The 20,118-nt window shown below is 38.7% G+C and overlaps 1 protein-coding gene and 1 non-coding gene across 5 annotated transcripts in view; one reads left to right on the top strand and one right to left on the bottom strand.

Annotated features, from left to right (window-relative positions):
• lrmda (leucine rich melanocyte differentiation associated) overlaps nucleotides 1-20,118 on the bottom strand; it is an 885,542-nt gene that overhangs the window by 375,658 nt on the left and 489,766 nt on the right. The window lies entirely within an intron of this gene.
• Nucleotides 8,181-8,252, top strand: trnag-ucc. Its single transcript has one exon. It is a non-coding gene; the product is annotated as a tRNA-Gly (tRNA).

The following is a 20,118-nucleotide window of genomic DNA, read 5'->3' as shown; positions in this document are numbered from 1 at the left end:
CCACAGGCAAAGGTGTATAAAAACTAAAAGTGCTACAGCCAGGAAGAGGTTAACAGAATGGCATTTTCCTTTGGAATACATTCTCCAAGCAGAACTGAATCACTGGATCCGAAATATTCACTCCACTTTCTCTCCACAGATGCTATCAGACCTGCTGAGTTTTTCGAGCAATTTCTGACTTTAAGAAATCATTTTTATCCTTCATAAAAATGTTATAAACTGCAGGGACAGGAACATTTGTACCACAGAATTTCCTGAAACCTGTCGTCATGCAAGTCCCAGGGCTTCAGACAACATGGAACAAGAAAAGCACAAGTTAATGTGTTGACTCCCAAAAATATCATGCTTAACACATGTAACTTACAGAGCCAATTTAGGTGAAGTGTAAATAATTGCCAAATGGAAAACTTAAGTGAACAGTTTTTAAAATGGAAAATGGCTGATCTCTTCTCTGAGAATGCAAACCAATTGCTAACATATCAAAAGGGACAAATCTTTCACAATAGAGACCTGCAGTATTAGGTGTTCTTGAATTACAAAGTACAGATATGACAGAATTATGACAGACAATGCTAAAATAAAATCAATTCTTAGTATAAATGAAGGGGTTTATATTTGAGATGTTTGCAACTCTTATATTATATATATCTGATCTGTTCACAATAAAGTGTAGATTTTCCTCCTTGCTAAACATCACTTGGAAGAACCAATTAAAGAAGTAAGAATGCAGAATGTAAACTGGGTGGGAGGCTTTTATGACTAACTCAAAAATGATGTAGCAGCACTACTACTGGTTGAATCCCAAAGGACATATATGTCAGACTGGATGTGCAGCAAGTTAAGACAGAATCAATGAGTGAAAAACCTATTTGACCTCGTCCTTACCAATTTATCGGTTCCAGATAGATCTGTCCATCACAGCACTGATCATTGGAGTGATCAGTGGAAAGTGCTTGTCAAGTCAAAATCCCATCATCATAGTTGTTGGAAGTCAATCATCTCAGTCAAGAGACGGCACACCAGAGGTTCCTCAGGAAAGTATCAAGGATTGACCTTCTTCAGTTTCTTCATCAATGACCTTCCCTCCATCATAAAGGCCAGAATTGGGGCTATTGTTGATGATTGCAAAGCATTCAGCATCGCAGATACTGAAGAAGTCCATGTTCATATGTAGTAAAATCTAGACAAGATCCAGGTTTGGCTGACAAGTGGCACTCGGAAATTCATTACCTTTGCTCCCTAGAAAGAGGGCAGCAGCAGGCATATGAACGTACATCCAAGACACACACTCCACCCTGACCTGGAAATAGATCACCATTCTCATCTTGAATTTTAGCCCAATCTCCTCCTAAAAAATAATGTGGGAGTATCTTAGCAACATGAACTACAGTGCTTCACGTTGGTGACTTAACATCACCTTAGCAAGAGTATTTTTTGACCAAGTGATGATGGGTCATGACTCCTTTTTCAAATGTCCTCTCTGTTGATTGCAGCATTTTTGAAATTTTTTGAGCACATAGCTTAAGTAACCAGATCAAAAATTATGAGCCAATTCCAAGATTTTCTTGCATGGAGTTTTATTATGAACTCAAATACGTCACAAAATCACAACATGAGGCACACACAAAAATACATGTGTATGTGTTATAAAGAGGAGAGGGATGGATTGGGGGTGATAGTGATGAGGTTGTAGATGTCTAATACAGACTAGAAAGTAAATATGGATACAGCAACAGATCTTAAGAAGCCCTTAGGCTGTGAGAATAAAAAGAGTTGAACTGTTTTGCTGTCTTTTTTCTTTCATGATGCTGAAGCTGCAGACACCTTGGTATTCCTAGCAAATTGCTGTTATTGTTCCATTATCATTGGGTTTTCACTGAATCTCTTTCAACTCAGAAACTAGCCAAAGTGAGAAAGAGAGAGATAAGAAATTCTTACTGTTATCATTACAAGATTCTGCCCTTCTCTTTGCTGCTCAAAGCATGCTCCTAAAACATGGCTTCTTTGTATATTCCAAGTATAATTTTATTGTCTTCTTCCAAATTGAACACACTGTAGTTTTTTTAAAAATTAATTCCTGGAATGTGGGCGTCACTTACTATGCCAGCATTTATTGCCTGTCCCTATTTGCTTTGAGGAGTCAGTAGTCTTCAACTACTGCAGTCCATGTGCAAAACCTTTCATCTTTTTAAAAATTCATTCATGAGAGGAGGACACCACCGGCTAGGCCAGCATTTATTGCCCATTCCCAATTGCCCAGAGAGCAATTAAGAGTCAACCACATTGCCGTAGGTCTGGAATCACATGTAGGCCAGACCAGGTAAGGATGGCAGTTTCCTTCCCTAAGTGACATTGGTGAACAAGATGGGTACCTCCTAACAATCAACAATGGTCATCATTAGACTCTTAATTCCAGCTTCTTTTAAAACGTGAATTCAAATTCCATTGTCTGCCATGGCAGAATTCAAACCCAGGACCCCAGAACATTACCTGGGTCTTTGGATTAACAGTCCAATGATAGTACCACCAGACCATTACTTCCTCTTTGCATATCTCCAGTATGTGAAGGCATAATGCAAGTCAGAGTAAAACAAGGGATGTAAATTTCTTGACACTTTCCCAAGTTTCAGTGCCTCCTGATTAAAAGTGGTACTTCAGAGGCTTATAGCTTAGTATGTTCCATTTGGATTGTGTAATTTTGTCAGATGATCACAGCAGCCTCCAGGTCAGCAGTGTCCCTTGTAAAACCATTTTCAGTCTATGTAAACCCTGGGTATAAAAGCAAAATGATGAAAGTCGAATACTAATAGTTCATTTCATTATAATCGTAACAAGGACAATTATGGACTAGCAATAAATGTTGACCTTGTCAGTGATGTACTCATTTATGGGATGTGGGCAAGGTTTATTTCCTGAAAAATTTATATAATTAATTTAACAATTATTTGACAAAAGGCATTTATACAGAGGAGATACATACTTCAGGTTTACCTCGATATTTTAGTGTTTAAAAACATCCAAAGATTAAGTCATGCAAAACTGAAGCTGCAAATATTTTCCTCTGTAAGGCGTAAACTTTATGGCTATAATCCGTCAGTCTTCAGATGACACATGGAAAACACTGTACATGCAGGCTGCATTTTCACCTGATAATTTAAAAAAACCTTTTTACCAGTTCCAACATATTTCTTATTATATATTTCATGGCAGTCTTACGTTTTGAGAATTAATCTTTCAACCATTTACACCAACAGATTAATGCTTATCCTCAGCTATTTGTCTAAAAATATACAGGTATAATACAAACCTAACTGTCAAGCATTTTTAAAAGTTAACTAATTTCTTAACATTTAGATTCTTGTAAAAATTATTTTAAAACATTAAAGCCATTTATGTGATGCAAGCAATCCAATTAATGTGGTGTGAATGTTAGATACTGCTATACTATATAGAGGGCAAGAACTTCCCAACCCTGATGAATTTACTGCTGATAGATTGTCCACGATTCCCGCTAATGTGCTTTGTTTACTTCTGGTTTGCCCTAATTATGCACTGATTAATATTCTCTGACATTAACACTTATCAACTTTAGAAAGTGATTAACCTACTTTCTTTTACTTTTAGATCTACCCATTTCATTTTCCCAATTATTTTTGTCGTCACTTTCTTTACTTATTTTCGAGTTTTCCTTTTGTAGGCTATTGTGGTGAAACAGGCCTCCTCAACATAGATACAAAATCAGAAATCGCTGGAAGAACTCAGCAGCATCTGTGGAGAGAAAGCAGAATTAATATTTCGGATCCAGTGACCCTTCTTCAGAACTGGATCCGAACCTTTCATCAAAACCTTCAGGAATGGATCCCTGGAAATAGATGCACTGTAAGCTCAACTGAATCCACTGTTTTACCCTGGTTTCTATGAGGAACGAAGAGATAACTGATATGGTCAGCTTACTTTTCTTCTTTAACTTTAATTCAAATTACATTAGTATAGAATTTCCCTCCAATCTCATTCTTCATGACCAATTTTTATCTTTACCAGATCTGCTACATGCTTCAATCTCTTGACACCTTTGATTGAAGTTGTTGCATGCTTTACAAATTCTCATACATCTTGCAGAATGCAGCTGAAGTGCCATTTATTGGAATTTTAAGTTTGTTATAAGACTTGCTTACTTTTTTCTTCCTTTGGATATTGTGTTCTTTGGTTTTACCATAACTTATCCTCGTGATTCCAAGCAAATATAATCTCAGGATTACTTAGCTGTCACTTTTTGCCTTCTTGCTAATGAATTGTCTTTCAGTGACATGACACCAGCCTTCATGTGTATGCTGATGATGTTTACCATCAAGTTGCCAAAAACATCTAGGTGTTAATTAGACTTAAAAACTCTGCAGCACAATCACAGATGCCGTCCCACCATAAGTTACTTGCTCTGAATGATTCTGTGAGTCTAAGTATTGGTGTCTTGTTTAAACCCAAGCAGAACTTCAAACCTCACAATGTATCTATTAAAAGAATTATCTCTTTTTGTTAGGTCAAACTGAAAAAAAAACTGTATGTATTCTTTTCCTCATTTATAAATGTCTTTATCCTTCCTCTAAGCTCCAAAACCTTCTTAAACACAAACATGTGCAAACAGACTTTTAGGATCTGGCTCTTTTCTTAACTGCATTCTTCTGTGTCACAGTCCTCAGATGCCTTGGATCCATAATCTGACAATATTCCTCTTTCTTTCCACAAAACCTTCTCAAATCCATTTTGTTTTAGCTATGTCTTTAATTACTTCCTGAACAATTTCCCCTCTGAGTTGCTTTGCCTTGTGAGGTTTCAATATGTTAATGATAATTATATACATATATATGGATCTCTAAATGATTGTTACCCAGGGATATGTTACAACAGTTTCATTTCCCGATGATCTTTGTAGAGTGATGTACAAAATTAAAAATCACAACACCAGGTTATGGTCCAACAGGTTTAATTGGAAGCACCAGCTTTCAGAGCACTGCTCCTTCATCAGGTGGTTGAAGAAGCCACCTGATCAGCAACCACCTGAAGGAGCAGAGCTCTGAAAGCTAGTGCTTTCAAATAAACCTGTTGGACCATAACCTGCTGTTGAGATTTTTAACTTTGTACACCCCAGTCCACACCAGCACCTCCAAATCATTTGTAGAGTGATAATTGTGTAAACAGAAATTCAAACTTCTAGTTATTCAAAGTTTCGGAGAAGATTTGCAGCTCGGGTGCTCGTTGTTGTCCTGTTCGCCGAGCTGGGAATTTGTGTTGCAGACGTTTCGTCCCCTGTCTAGCTGACATCCTCAGTGCTTGGGAGCCTCCTGTGAAGCGCTTCTGTGATGTTTCCTCTGGTATTTATAGTGATTTGTATCTGCCACTTCTGGTTGTCAGTTCCAGCTGTCCGCTGCAGTGGCCGGTATATTGGGTCCAGGTCGATGTGCTTATTGATTGAATCTGTGGATGAGTGCCATGCCTCTAGGAATTCCCTGGCTGTTCTCTGTTTGGCTCATCCTATAATAGTAGTGTTGTCCCAGTTGAACACATGTTGCTTGCCATCATGTCGTTTCATGGCTAGTTGGTGTTCATGGATGCGGATTGTTAGCTGGCTTCCTGTTTGTCCTATGTAGCATTTTGTGCAGTCCTTGCATGGGATTTTGTACACTACATTGGTTTTGCTCATGCTGGGTATCGGGTCCTTCGTCCTGGTGAGCAATAAGCACATCAACCTGGACCCAATATACCAGCCACTGCAGCGGACAGCTGGAACTGACAACCGGAAGTGGCAGATACAAATCACAATAAATGCCGGAGGAAACATCACAGAAGCGCTTTACAGGAGGCTCCCAAGCAGTGAGGATGTCACCTAGACAGGGGACGAAATGTCTGCAACACAAATTCCCAGCTCGGCGAACAGAACCACAACAACTTCTAGTTATTAGCTGGAGGAACGATACACAATATAGTTTTGTGTTTTAAAATAACTACTGTATCAGATGACTAATCACAATATCCACAACCCCTGTTTATGATATTTCTTAGTCTGTAGGGAAGTATGTAACCTGACCTTAAAATGGGTTCAACTACCCTATTTTCACAGTAACTGAAAAACACATTGTATTTGAGAAGGTGGCAGGTAGTACCTTAAGAGACAGATTCCATTACAACTGTTTACAAGGCGATACAGGATCTCCTAACTCTAGATTTAAAATCAGCTATTTAGAAATAGCTGCCACTTCTCTCTTAATAGAATACTCTGAATCGTTTTTTGGTCTTTAACAATTAAAGAATCTAGGTTTACTTTCAGCCAAGCTCCTGCAAGTCTCTAAAAACTCCTTTCATTTACTAGAAACTTAAAGACACATTTCCAAACTATAACAGCCTTTTAAGCCAAAAGATATAACTCAAAAATATAATCTTGTAAACTATACAGATGTAACAATAGGAGTATGTCCTAGCTTAGTTAGTTGACTCCAATTTAGTTTGAGTTAAAAACAGTCATTTTTAACTCTGTTCTTTCAAGACCACAGGACTAAGGACAAAGTGATTTGTCAGTTGTAAGGATTATTTAAGGACCTTGGAAACGATCTCTCTTCAAATTTTATTACACAGCTGTGTAGAAAAATACTGATTAAAAACCCTAGATTTTATTTGCCATTCTTGCATATTTTATATGATTTTCAATATCAGCAAACATTTGAAAACAATGAATAAAAATAAGCTAAAAGCTGCTGTCTGTGCTGAATTTTAAAGAACTATTAATATGATTCACAAAATTGATTATGCAATAAACACATATCATTAGCTTAGCGTTTTTATCTGCTGCTGACACAGCTATTGATAAAAGTTTCAATAGCTTGTAGACCTGTCAAATAATGTATTTTTAAAAACACCTTCACATGTACCTATAAAATCAGCCAAGTACTCTTCTATTGAGGAAACCACAGTACAAATATGAAATAAGCTGAACTAAAAATCATTTAACATCTCCGAGACACCCGCACCAATCAACCAAATCGCCCAGTGGCTCAAGATTTCAAATCCCCCTCCCACTCTGCCGAGGATATGGAGGTGCTGGGCCTCCTCCACCGCTGCTCCCTCACCACCAGACGCCTGGAGGAAGAACGCCTCAACTTCCGCCTCGGAACACTTCAACCCCAGGGCATCAATGTGGATTTCAACAGTTTCCTCATTTCCCCTTCCCCCACCTCACCCTAGCTTCTAACCTCCAGAAACTCGATCCCCTGACCTGTCCGGACTTGTCCGACCTGCCCAGCTCCTCTTCCACCTATCCACTCCACCCTCTCCTCCCTGACCTATCACCTTCATCTCCTTCCCCACTGACCTATTGTACTCTATGCCACTCTCTCCCACCCCCACCCTCCTCTAGCTTATCTCTCCACGCTTCAGGCTCTCTGCCTTTATTCCTGATGAAGGGCTTTTGCCCGAAACGTCGATTTTGCCTGTCCTCGGATGCTGCCTGAATTGCTGTGCTCTTCCAGCACCACTGATCCAGAATCTGGTTTCCAGCATCTGCAGTCATTGTTTTTACCTTAAAAATCATTTAAGCCCAATGGTGTAGTTGGAGTTTAAACACAACACTTAATCATGCAAAATGGCACATTAAACTCAAATCAAAGAAGAAAAATGCTGCCATTTTCTATACCCCATTTGCCATTTTGATATGGGGCTTCCCAGATTTTTTTTATCAGGTTAAAGGTGATATTACTTTATAGAGGTTACAATATTAAGATCACCCTGCTTTCCAGGGTGGATGAAGCAAATTCATATTTAAATAAGAGATGAGTGGTGGTATTGTTGGTGATGGAGAAATCTGTATTCCATCCAATTTTTTTCTAAACAGTTCTGAGACTTAAGAGCAAAGAATGGGAGAAACGATTTTTTTCTCCAAATATGTTCCAGTCAACTTCAGCAAGATGGAAGATGTCAATGGAAGAAATGGAACAGTTTCTCACTTTTGACATGTCAGCATAAACTCTTTGTTTAAACAGTTAGCTTTATGCCTAAGCTTTCCAATTTACCCAACCAACTTATTTTAGTTGTCTTTATTTCTCCTGAGGGTTGACAAACCTACTGCCAAATATTAACAGTTAATTCATACTCAACATTCTCTCATACTAGAAACTGGGCTGGAGATCAGCAGGGTGATGGTGGTATAGTGGTGAGCATAGCTGCCTTCCAAGCAGTTGACCCGGGTTCGATTCCTGGCCATCGCAGTGTTGTGATTTGAGATCACTCCACCCAATCCCATTGAGCTGAATTTTCTCATATCAATATAAACCATATTTCAACTGAGTCAATGGATGATGGATTCATTTCAACAAACATTAATTGCCTTTATAAAGAGCCCAAAAGAGATATAAATCAATGCAAACATTAGCTGCGCTTTGTTAAAACATGAAAAAAAAGGTATTCTGGTGTCATTAGTCATATTTGAAATAGGATTACCCTTAGACTATAAATCTAATGACCACAAGCCAACATGAATTCAGTAGGAAAAGATCCTGCCTGACCAAGTTGCTTATGTTTTTTTCTGACTAAGTAACATCCCAAACTTAAGGGAAGTCCTAAAAACATAGGATGCTGTACTTCCAGAAAACAATTTCATCTAATTCTAAAAGCCCTCCATAGTTCAGTGCACATAACTGGGAGAAATCAAGGCACTCTTGAAGAATTGAGATAAAATGGCCGAAAGTGAAATAATTACAAATTTACGGAGTTACACCAGGTTGGTAAAGCATTGATATTGGGTGCTAAATGGCAATAAGCTTCCAATATTATGGCCCAGAAATACACCATCTGCTCGGCTGATAAAAGCCAAGCACCCATGCTCGGATCACAATTAGCACAGAATAAAAATCTAACACTTATTTGAAGACTTTCTTTGCAAGACTGGATTGCCTTTCAGCCAAATCAGTGCCAGCGCTGTATACAGTCAGGAGAACAGGAGATGTTGCTTGTAGTCTTACCTTATTCTTATTTAAGCAAGATATTCCCAGAAAAATAAACTACGTTAATGTCCTTAAAAAAAAGGAAAAGCTGCTGGAACACCCCTTTAAGAAAACCTAATAGGAAATAAAATGGAGGGCAAAGCAATATTATAGTGGTCAATCTGATTCACTTCTTTGACATTGGACAACTGGAATTAAGGATAGAAGTGCAATTTTGTTAAAGACAAAACCTGCAGAATTCTTTCCCCAACTCAAGTTTGTTGGTCTTTGTATTGTGTAAAATGTTGCCTATGTGGATGAAATTTGGCAATTGCACAGATGCATATAATTATGAACTTGCTTTTGAATTTCACAGAATTGAGATTTCCTGGAACAGTCAAAACACTCATATCCTGCCCATTCATCACAAGTGCAAAAACCATAACAAATTCATAGATGAAACCTTTGTGACATCATTAGCCATTAAAAACAAGGAAGAAGCTATTATTATATTTTAGCTTAGCAACAGGGCTCACTGGTTTGGCACTGGTCCAGCTTGATCTAATTTTTGTATGAAAAATGTTATATACTTATTGCCTTAGCATATTTGATATCATCAATCTGCTCACAAACTGAATATCAGATCCACATCACTGGCAATTTTATACTAGAAAGGAACTGACTGTTGGCCACTTGCAATACATAGCCACTGAGACCTATTGTGTATGGAGGAAAATTTATTGACATGTTAGTTCAGGACTGTAGCATACATAAAAGGATTTTATACTAGGTGATGTCAACAAAGAGAGATTTATGGATCCTTTAATTAGAACACTACGGCAGTTTGGAGTTTTATCTCATCCAGGCCAGTGGACAGCATTCCATTGAAGTCCTGACTTCAACCTTGTACATCATGGACAGGCATTGGAGAGACCGGAGTGAATTACTTGCTGCAGAATTCGCAGCCTCTGATCAATTCTTACAGCCACATTATTTATCTGATTGGTCCAATTCGGTTTCTGGTCAATTGGTAGCCTGAAGGGTGCTGATAGTGGGGGATTCTGAAATGGCAATCCCACTGAATATCAAGGGATGATGATTAATTCTCTCTTGTTGGGGATGATCATTGCCTAGCACTTGCATGGTGTGAATTTTACTTGTCACTATCAGCTCATGTGTGGTTGTCATCCAGAGCTTCCATGTATGGACACAAACTGCTTCAGCATGAGATGTTGCAAATGATCAATGTTGTGCTATCATCAGTGAAATCCCGGCTTCTGACCTTATAAGAGTAAAGGTTATTGATGAAGCAGCTGAAGATAGTCCAGTGTAATACATCACCCTGAGGAACTCCTGCAGAGATGACCTGGAGCTCTCCAACTACAACCATTTCCTCTGTGCCAGATATGACTCCAATGAATAGCAAGTTTCTACCCCCACCCACTCCAGATTCTCATGTATTCCAGTTTTCCTGAGGTTCCTTACTCAGTCAAATGCTGCCTTGATGTTGAGGACACTGCCACTCACCTCAGTTCCAGGGTTCAGCTCTTTGCCCATGTTTACATCAAACAGGCTGAGGTAGAGTAAGATTGGCAAACCCCAACATTGGGTGTTAGTGAGCAGGATATCTTTTACATTTTTTGATAGGACTTTCAATGACCGCTTTCTTCATACTGGTGATCGTGCAGAGTTGATGGATAAGGGCGTAATTTGCCACATTGGATTTGGCCTGTTATATGTTACAGAAAATACTGAGGCAATTTTCTTCATCGTCAAGTAGATGCCAGTGTTGTAGCTCTATGAGAACTGCTTAGCTAGGGGTGTGGCAAGTTCAGGAACAGTAGTCTTCAGTACTATTGCCAAAATGTTGTGAAGGCCCATAGTTTTTGTAGTGTCTAGTGCCTTCAGACATTTTTTTATATCACTTGAAAACAATCATATTCATTGCAAATAGACATCTACAGTGCTGGGGACCTCAGGACGACAAGATGGATCAACCTCTTGGCTGCTGAATGAAAATAGATGCAAATACTTCTGCCTTGTAATACTTGCCACACCCCTAGCTAAGCAGTTCTCATAGAGCTACAACACTGGCATCTACTTGACGATTCGTGTTCAGGGTTTCACCCATCAGTGAGGATGGAGATATTTGGGCCTTCACCTCCTGTTAATTGTCCACCACCATATAAAACTGGATGTGGCAGGACTGCAGAGCTCATCCATTGATTGTGGGATTATTAACCCTGTATAATACATGCTTTGTCTGCTATTTGGCAATGCAAGTAGTCCTGTGTTATGACTTCAACAGGTTAACACACCTCTGTAGTAAGGTATGCCCAATGCTGTCCCTAGCATGCAAACCTGCATTCTTCATTGAATTTGGGTTGATCCACTGGTTGATAGTAACTCTAGAGCAGGGGATATGATGAGCTGTGAAGTTATAGATTGTGGTCGAATACAACTCTGCAGCTAATGATGGTCTCTTTGCCACACAGATGTCCAGATTTAAATTGTGAGCTCATTTTGGAGTCCGCATCATTCACCACATTGGAATTGCCACACAACACGACGGAGGACATCCTCAATGGTAACGGTGGGAATTTGTTTCCACCAGGACTAAGCGGCAGCTACTTTTAACAATTTTCTCATATATGAACACTTCTCCGATAGGTGGATTTGGTGAGGACAAGGTCAAGTAGAGTTTTCCCTCTTGTAGAAGCAGGTTAATTTCTCCCTGTTGGGACCCTTGTTAAAGTTAATTAAGTTGGTTGTGACAACTTGTAGCTAATCTGTTGTCTGGTTCGCTGGCTTTTTGAAGGGATTACCTGCAAATAGATTTTGCTGATTTTGAAAATGACTCAGACAATATGGTTGTCATAAGCTCAAAGTCCCTTCTTAATAAGGTAATGGTGATTACATTGGTTCCAACATTCTGTACGGTGGTTTAACACCTTTGAGATTCACATAGTCTAGCATGAATGAGTTAAACCATCATGATACAACAAAAGCTCGACAATTTTCAATGATGTTTGTCTGCACCAATTGAGTTTTGATTTCCTCTTTTGTTCAGAGTGAACTCAGGAGACAGAAAGTCTGCACAATCCACAGTGTGATTATCCATCTTTTAACAAAATGATTCTCAAAAATCTACATTCAATTAGATATTCAGTTGAGATGTGATACAATCTGTACCTCAAATACCAATGGTCACATGACTTACTGCAGCCATTTTAAAAGCTGGCTTCTGTCCAGTCTTTCAAGTTCGATTGAAAGTGCACATTATGATAACCATAGTTAACATGACAGTCTGCATCTTTCCTTTGTGTCTGGCCACATGGCATCCATATCTTAACTTCCTTCCTCTTGATATGGTTTCTAGGTTACCAGGTCGCATGGACCAGTACATCCTACAATCAAAAAAAATACATCTATTCACTTTACAATAAAATGTAAACTTGGTGACTGTTCCTGCTTTTCCAAAGTTGCACAGAGTAGGATACATTGCAAATGTCACTCACTATTTCTCATATAGGAGTATCTGATCATCGCATTTGGGGTCAAAACAGTATAATATTCCCAGCATAGCAAATCCTCAGTAAGAGAAAGATCCAGATTGAAGCAACTTATGCATAACACGGGGATAGACTGAAAATCCTCTTACTTTTCAATTAATCGCAGAACTAATTTCATCACAAATTAAATATTTTGTCATACTTTTGATGGCTTTTTAAAAACTGTGTCCTGGTATAAGATATTTTGACAAAATTAACATCAAAGTATTTGCATGTTGCAATGATTTGTTCTGTTACAGTTACTCTTAGCCACAAACTAGTGTACATCATGTGATAAAATACATCTGGAAATCCTAGTTCATATAATTGCTCATATCCTTTTGGCCGACATCACACAAAATCACAAGATAGTTTGAGATAAGGAGCAGCATTTGGCATAATCTAATTTACTTCAAGACTTACAGTCTTCACAATTAAAGCATTCATTTCAAAACATAGTTTCATTGTCTTTGCTTCTATGACTCTAATTCATGGAATAATCATTGATTGTTGAAGCAACTTTCCAACATATGCATTGAGTTTCTCTTTCACGGGAATGAATCTGCATTGCCCTGTTTATTTTCTTTGAAGCTGTGTTCTGGAATTCTCTCCTGTACCAAATTACAATTTAAATTTAGTTCTGCAATTATAATTTCATTTTAATGCATAAAGTCCATGAATTTACAGTGTGCTTTGATATTCCTTTTAAGAATGATGGACAATCACTAATTAATTCCCCAGAGACCTGAATGAGTCGAACTCATCAACTGAGCCCTTTAAAAAGTGAACCCATTGGGTTGTGCAGGGGATACAGAGATGGATCTCCTCCTTCAAATCCATTATGATTTAGCCTATTCCCATTCTCCCTCACTTAGATGTTTAGCATGGCCTGCAACAGGCTTTACATGCAAATATCGAATTACTCCCATGATTCTTCTGCTGGTCACAATTGCTAGCTAAAAAAGGAAAAACAAAACATGTGAGTTGGTGGTGGGAAAGCCATTCGGTTGTATGTGATAACACTTCCAGATACAAGAGAAAGAACTAGCAATATCCCATTGGGCATCACAAGGGATACAGTGCTTTAATTTCCCCTCCAACTCTATTTTTATTTAGTCCCTTCCCACTTTTCCTACCCTTCCCTCACTGTTGATGGCTTTCGTTTCCTCTAACAGGCTTTACATGAAAATATATAATTAGCTGCATAGCTGATTTACTGATGGCAGTTAGTAGTTGGAAAACATGTCACCGTGATTTGGTGTTGGGAGGGGAGAAAAACCATTCAGTTGTGTGTAAGAGCACTTGCAGATAAGCAATATAAATAAAGCTGACCCAAAGAGCTCTAGTGGTGCAGTGGTAGTGATTCTACCTCTGAGCCAGGAAACCTGCATTCAGGTCGCACCTGTTCTCGGGGTAATAATACCACTGAACACATTGATTTTTTAAAAAATAAACACAGTGGACCCAGCCGCTTTCTGCTCTCCATAGCACTATTGATGCTTTGCATTTAAATACCCAACTGGCTGTACAGGGGATTGACTAGTGGTATTAACAGTAAACAAAAAGTTACGGTGGTTTAGTGATGGAAAAAAAACATTTGGTTACACGTGATAACACGTCAATAAAAGGAGACTCAAAAGGGGCTCTTGTGGCAAAGTGATAGTATCCCACTGAGGAGTGGCAGATGGAGTTTAATTTAGATAAATGCAAGCAGCTGCATTTTGGAAAAGCAAATCATAGCAGGACTTATACACTTAATGGTGAGGTCCTGGTGAGTGTTGCTGAAGAAAGAGACCTTGGAGTACATGTTTATAGTTTCTTGGAAGTGGAGTCTCAAGCAGATAGGATAATGAAGAAGGTGCTTGGTATGCTTTCCTTTACTGGTCATAGCATTGAGTACAGGAATTGGGAGGTCATTTTGCGGCTGTACAGGACATTAGTTTGGCTACTTTTGGGATATTGCGTGCAAATCTGGTCACCTTTCTATAAGAAGAATGTTGTGAAACCTGAAAGGGTTCAGAAATGATTTACAAGGACATTACCAAGGTTGGAGGATTTGAGTTATAGGGAGAGGCTGAATAGGCTGGGGCTGTTTTCCCTGGAGAGTCGGAGGCTAAGGGGTGACCTTATAGAGGTTTATAAATCATAAGGGTATGTACAGAATAAATAGACAAAGTTTTTTCCCTGGGGTGGGGAAGTCCAGAACTAGAGGGGATAGGTTTAGGATGAGAGGGGAAAGATATAAAAAGGGACCTAAGGGGCAACTTTTTCCACACAGAGGGTGGTGCGGATATGGGATCTGCTCAAGGAAGTGATGGAGGCTGGTACAATTACAGCATTTAAAAGGCATCTGGATGGGTACATGAATAGGAAGGGTTTAGGGGGATCTGGTCTAAGTGCTGGTAAATGTGACTAGATTAGGTCGGGATATTTGGTCAGCATGGACAAGTTGAACTGAAGGGTCTGTTTCCGTGCTGTTTATCTCTATGACTAGAAAACATCAATAATGCTGGTCTAGGTGGGGCTTTTCTGGTGCAGTGGTAGTGTCCCTTTCTCTGAGCCAGGATACCCAGCGCTGTGTATTAACATATCTGAAGAAGTTGGTTTACAAAAACACTGAAGTGGACCCAGGATGTAGAACCGTCTAGCCCAGATGGGGACAAGCCTTTGTACACCGTGAGTACAGGCTGGATTTTAGCATTCAACAATAAACAATGTTCATTTCCAGTCAAGTTTCCTGAGTTATTACTTAAACTAAGTTCCTTATTTGACTTGATGAGGTGCACTTTTGTTAAGAGCTGTTGTCAATGACTGAGTAACTTGCATAGTGAACACAAGACTTTCTTTTCCCCATGTCCCCACTGAAACGTTTACTAGAAAATAATGAAATATGGCAAATGAAATGGTGGGGGAGAGAGAAAACCATGAAATTACTTTTCATGATAAATAAAAGATATACAACGGAAGTTTCCTATGCCACAATGTTCTGAGGAATTAATTGAAGGTGGAGTTAGCAGCAGGGATGGCAGGGGTGGTAGTGTGAAAGTGCACTGAGAAAATAATTGTCTGGCTTGATTTGTTTGCACAGTTTAACCCAACTTGCAAATGTTAGATTAGAGAACTAAAAGAGAACATTCTGGAAAAATATCAGGGTGCACAACATATTGAGAGAGAGATGGATAGAACAAGCATAGAGATTAGAAAGTCAACAGGCAAAGTTGGAGTAAGGGAGAAAGTAGTAAAGTCTAACGTTTGTGAATAAGTGGAGCACAGATTGCAAGTGTAAGTGCAAACTTGTGGTGGGGATATCAGACACCTGACTCAAGGAAGGGCATATTTGGTTGTTGAGTATTCCTGGGTACCGGTACCAGAAGAGATCATCCAAGGATCTCAAAGGAAGTGACAGACAAAATTTAACGGGCACTGGTCAGAGTTTAGTCTTCCCTTGAGTCAATGAAGATGCTAAAGTACAAGAGTGTTGTAGACATTATGTCCTTGTTCGAGAAAGGTTCTAACAAGAAGACCAATGATTGCAGACCATTCAGTTGAATTTCAGTGGTGGGATGCTTCTAGAAGTAATTCTTCTGGAGGGAATTAGGAGTCAGGTGGAAAAAAAACAGTGGGTTAGTTAGAAAGAGCCATCTTGGATGTCTATAGGGGAAATGATCTTTGACTAACTTGTTGGATTTTTTTGAAGTGGTAACAGAAAGGCCAGGTCAATGCCAGGTATGTAGGCTGTTTGCCCCAATAACTGGCAGATCATATAAAAGCACTGGATCCCTTCAACTGTTCACAATTGGCAAAGGATTGACCATGCACAATATTGCACAACTCAAAGCACAATATCCAATATTAATTGTAATTCTACAATTGAGCAGTATTTGTAGAGTAATCTTGTAAATGATGAGAACTATTCTAGCAATTGTTTCAGATCATAGTTCAGAATGCAATGCTGCTCACTTACTCTTGCTAGAAGCTACATGTATTCAAATGGATGGAAGTGTTCTCCGTAGGCAAAGGGAACACATCTAAGCATTTGAATTAAGCAAAAGTGTGAGAGACAACAGTTCCCTGATGATTGTCAATTGTAACACCTGAATCAGTCAACTCACAAACCAATTAGCATTGATTTCCATGCAGTAAACTTTGTTGCTCTGTTTGATATTTGGCATTTTTATTCGCATCCTCAAGATGAAAATTGCACTTTTTAAAACAATACTTGTAATGCAGAGTATCCCATCTCAACAGTGCAGAGAATAGAAAGAGAACTCGCATCATTCTCACACAATAAGAAGCAACTGCCTGAACGTAAAATAAAATTCCCTGGGCATCAAAATAAAGAGCTTATTTTGTTTTAGAGATGCTCTCTGTTTTGTTGCAAGCTTCCCCACCTGCACGTGCTCCCTTCTGCCGCTTATATAAGCCTTCTCCACCACACCCCCAAACCTGCTGACAAAGCAGGGTCTCCCTGCCACTCCTGGCTGCTATCCCGCTCCTCTCTGAGGTCATCACCTCTGCCTCACATCCCCACACCTCTGTCTGTACTGACAATGGCACAAGGAAAATTGTGACATCATTGGCGCATATGCTTCCAGTGGCCTATCCAATCATGGTCTGGTGATGCCATAGGCACGTTTATGCATGTCATATTACTTTATGGATCATCCCTCCATATTTGTAGCTCTAAAGAATGCATTTTTTTCTAGGTTAACTACCCTGTGACAAATTATTGTAGTTTTAAAGTTGAGGAAAATCTGAAAACTGCCCAATGCAATATCCTAGCCCTTGTACCTAAATACATCAGAAAATTAAAATTATAGCACAAATTGATCTTAATCGTGGAGTAAGTAATGGTATAAAGTAGCCATTGGTTTCAGAGAAATCTATCACAGAGGTAAATGAAAATACAATAGAACCTCTTCAAAAACAGTCACATTTGAAACACCACTTATATTATTCTATTGAGAATAGCTGAACATGCATGCAGCATACCACAGATGTAAAATGTGTAATGCAGACACAAGTAGATTCCAATTTATATCAATGAATTAAGATTATCCAATGTCCTATTTACTCAAGCTTTTTTTAAACAACAATTTATTGGAAAGAAAATCAAAGTGGAAAAGAAGGAGTTGTACATTGAAGGAAATTATGGGATCCAAGCCAGTACAGACATAAGGGAAATGTAATTAGCGAGAAAGGAGAGACTCTTATCGAGGAAGAAACAGAAACAAAATAAACAGAAATCAGAAATTGCTGGAAAAACTCAGCAGGTTTGGCAGCATTTGTGGAGAGAAAGCAGACTTATTGCTTCAGGTCCAGTGACCAGTCTTCAGAGCAGATGCTGCCAGATTTGCTGAGTTTTTCCAATAATTTCTGCTTTTTGTTTCTGAATTCCAGCATCCACAGTTCTTTGGCTTTTTGCTTAGTGAGAAAATGAACAGGACAGACCAAAATTAAAGGGGATGTGGCAAGATCTAAAGCAACTGAGAAAGTGAGAAAAACATTTCTAACGATAATACCAAAACCAAGACGGTCAGGAATCAGGTATAACCGAAAAGACCAGGGCTTTTTCTTTGTCTTAAACATCTACTGTATGGAGTGTGGCAATTTGGTACAGGCCCTTAAAATTATGATTGAGTTGGAGAGGCTAGATAGAGAGAGGGTGATTCTGAAGGATTCCAGAGGTACAGGCCTTAAATTTAAGATATTTGCTAATACACCCAGTCAAGAGAAACGTATTTACTCAAGGAATGGAGAACACAAAGTTCTACCACAAACTGCAGTTGAGCCAAAGTCACAGATGCATTTTAAGGGAAGTTGGATAATTTCATGAAGGAGAAAAAGATAGGAGGAGACAGTAATTAGGTGAGATATGTCATATGGAGGCTCTGGTGTAGCATAAACACTAGAATCAACCTGTTTGGTCTAATGACTATTCCTACATAGTAAATACTACACAGTGTGTCCACGAAATGGAACAGCTGAATGCAAATGGGTAAATTATTTAACCAGATTTCCTGAAGATCTGTTAAATACATTGAAATGCTGGAAAATGGGTGTTTCCCAAACTTGAAAAGAGAATCACACTATGGATACAATGCCAACAAAGGTCTGGATTCTTACATTTTCTTCTGTGCCCAACTCTCAAGACTTAAATAACAACTTTGAACTTGTTGCATCCTCAGAATACCACCACAGCACCCATGTCGAGCAACGTGCACAAAGAAATCAAGAGAGAATGCCATAAAGATCTGTATTGCTTCTCCTTGCACTTCCTAATTTCACAAAAGATTGATTTTTATACAAGTGCCTCAATGTGGTTGAGAGTACAAATCAAGAAACTAATAGTGTCATTTAAACAGTCGAGGAGAAACAACTAGTTAACTGATGGATTGATAAATTTAATTTCACATTAAAGTAGGATTTTAAAATGCAATATTTCTGGATATAAAGGATTATTTTCCCTTTTGCAGGAATAATTATACTTTGTAGACAGTGATTTTAAAAAAAATTAAGCAGCAATGTTTTGTAATAGAGATAGTCCTAAATGCACTGTGTAATGACTAAATTGAGGGGAGTGCACTGGCTTTCTCTAGTTCCTCTACTTCCCAGGTTACAATACAATTATTTTACCCTATTCCCATTATGTGCAAATACGTGCTCTATAATTGACTTATAATGAATTAATCCATCAACCACGTTTCTTGAATAAAAAACAAATTATTGACTTATAAAATAAAATTTATTTCGTAAACAAAAAAACTGGATCAAATTTTCAGTTTGTATTATGGAAAGTATAAACTTTTACCTCCCTAAACAGTTACAGGGTCAAGGAGGAAATGAAACATTTCTGTCTGCAGAGATTCACTTTAGAGCACACCTGTGTAATAGTGATTAGTTCTTGAAAGGAAAACAAAGAGATCAAGTATAGAATGTTCAAATAGTTGTTGATCTGACCCAGTGACACCACAGAGACAGGTCACTGGAGTCTTGGCAGTTGCAGCTTGCTCAGGAAATACAGTATTGATTAGTCATCCTGTCACTCGTCAAGGGGACATTCAGGTTTCACACAAGACTCACAACAAAAGACTCCAGAAATGTGAGAGAGATGAACTGGGCAGTCTTTTCTCAATGGGTTTTCTCCCCCCAATTGCAAACCAAAATAATCTTTTAGGAAAACACGGTTAAAATAAACAGCCATAAAACCCAGACAGATAATTCCTAAGAATTCGAAGCAATTGACATGAAAGGTTTAAAGTGGACAACTTTTTCACGCAGACTGTGGTGTGTGTATGGAATAAGCTGCCTGAGGAAGTGGAGAAGGCAGACAATTACAACATTTAAAAGGCATCTGGATGGGTATATATGATTAGAAAGGGTTTAGAAGGATATGGGCCAAATGCTGGCACATGTGACTAGATTAATTTAGGATATCTGGTCGGCATGAACGAGTTAGACCAAAGGATTTGTTTCCATGCTGTACATTTCTATGACCTGAAGCATGTCATTTTCCAGAAGTGTTTTTTTAAAAAAGGAAAAATTATATTGTAAGATGTTCTTTGTTGGATCTCTTTCTTAAAACAAAATCCAGGTAACTC

This window comes from Chiloscyllium plagiosum, chromosome 38 (assembly GCF_004010195.1).
Source record: "Chiloscyllium plagiosum isolate BGI_BamShark_2017 chromosome 38, ASM401019v2, whole genome shotgun sequence".
Lineage (NCBI taxonomy): Eukaryota > Metazoa > Chordata > Chondrichthyes > Orectolobiformes > Hemiscylliidae > Chiloscyllium > Chiloscyllium plagiosum.
Note: the sequence above shows the minus strand (reverse complement) of the source record. Positions and strands in the feature narration are given on the sequence as shown.